Source organism: Mastomys coucha, unplaced genomic scaffold, assembly GCF_008632895.1.
Source record: "Mastomys coucha isolate ucsf_1 unplaced genomic scaffold, UCSF_Mcou_1 pScaffold7, whole genome shotgun sequence".
Taxonomy (NCBI): domain Eukaryota; kingdom Metazoa; phylum Chordata; class Mammalia; order Rodentia; family Muridae; genus Mastomys; species Mastomys coucha.
Window position 1 is genome coordinate 68,946,784 of NW_022196913.1, and position 1,481 is coordinate 68,948,264.

The window sequence follows — 1,481 nt, forward strand, 5'->3', positions numbered from 1 at the left end:
GCCACCACTGCCTGGCCAATATTTTTTTTTTTAATTTTGTCCATTTCTTTTTCATTTAAAAAAAAAATCTGATGGCTGCTAAACTTAGCAATTTCCCTTTGTTCTGTAAAGGTAATATATAAGAAAAAAGCAGAATAATACAACAAAGTTTAATAAAAATAAAAATAAAAATATAAAATACCATATACAAGAAGGCCTCTTGCAGTAGTTTGAATAAGACTGCCCCCCCCACACACACACAAGCTAATTTATTTGAATGCTCAGTCACCGAGAAGTGGTACTATTTAAAGGAATTAGAAGCATTAGGACTTGTGGCCTTGATGGAAGAAATGTGTTACTTTGAGATTTCAAAAGCCCATACCAGTTCTTGTCTCTGTCCCTCCTTGCCTATGAATCAGGATGTAGAACTCTTGGCTACTTTTCTAGTACCGTGTCTGCCTGAATGCCACTATGTTCCCCCCCTATGATGATAATAGATTAAACCTCTGAAATTGTAAGCCATCCCCAATTACTCCCATGGTCACCATATCTCTTCACAGCAATGGAACCCTAAGACACCTCTACATAGGAAATTGTAAACTGAAATTACAAATTAAAGAAGAGTAAACTCTATTGGTACAGGCAGGCCCACTGTCTCAGCTAGCTGCAAGGTTAGGCAGAGGGATCCTAATTTCAAGGCCAGACTGAACAAGTTAGTGAGACCCGGTCTCCAAATAGACATGGCTCAGTGGTTAACAGCCCTTACTGCTCTTCCAGGGACCCAGGTTCAGTTCTCAGGACCCACATGAGGCAGGCACCAATAACTCCATTTCCAAAGCCATAGCACTTATGTACACAGATACATACACATATTTAAAATAAGAAAAACAAATCTTTAGGAAAGGTAGGCAGGTAGATGCACAGGTTACCCTCAAAAAGTTAAATAGCAGGCCCTCCCATTTCTGTCTGGATTAAAGAACACTTAGAAGTTAATGAGCAAAGGAATAATGCTTATAAGAAGCATTTTTGCAAAACTGTAATTCAACCCATGTATCATCTGTCTCCATCTATACATGCATATCTGTGTATTCATCCCTCCATCCAAATCTGAAACTATTCTAATAAGCATGGTAATTGTAAAGTGCTTTCCTTCTAAGGGTTCTCTTTTGTTTGCATCCTTTTCAATGGTAATGACAGGATGCCTCTCCAAAAAGCCAAAATGCTAAAACAGACATTTAAGGACACCGCTCCCAGGTGCCTGTCTATGGACCATTCCTCATTCTTTTCTGGGGTGGCAGGGGCGGGGGAAGGGTGTTGTTTTGTTGCTGAAACAGCTTCCTTGTGTTGTCCAAACTACCCTTGAACTCTCAAACTTGAGAAAGTATTGAGGAAAAAAGGGAGGTGTCACCAAACCCCGTTTGCCAATTTGTGAATTGAACTCTGTGGGAGCAAAGGTAAGGAAGGGCATGCACCAAGAGTGTGACTGAGCTGCTGAGATTGGG

At 40.4% G+C, this 1,481-nt stretch overlaps 1 protein-coding gene across 3 annotated transcripts in view; it reads right to left on the minus strand.

Annotated features, from left to right (window-relative positions):
• Slc35d2 (solute carrier family 35 member D2) overlaps positions 1-1,481 on the minus strand; it is a 35,351-nt gene that overhangs the window by 27,113 nt on the left and 6,757 nt on the right. The gene's annotated exons all lie outside the window — the stretch shown is intronic.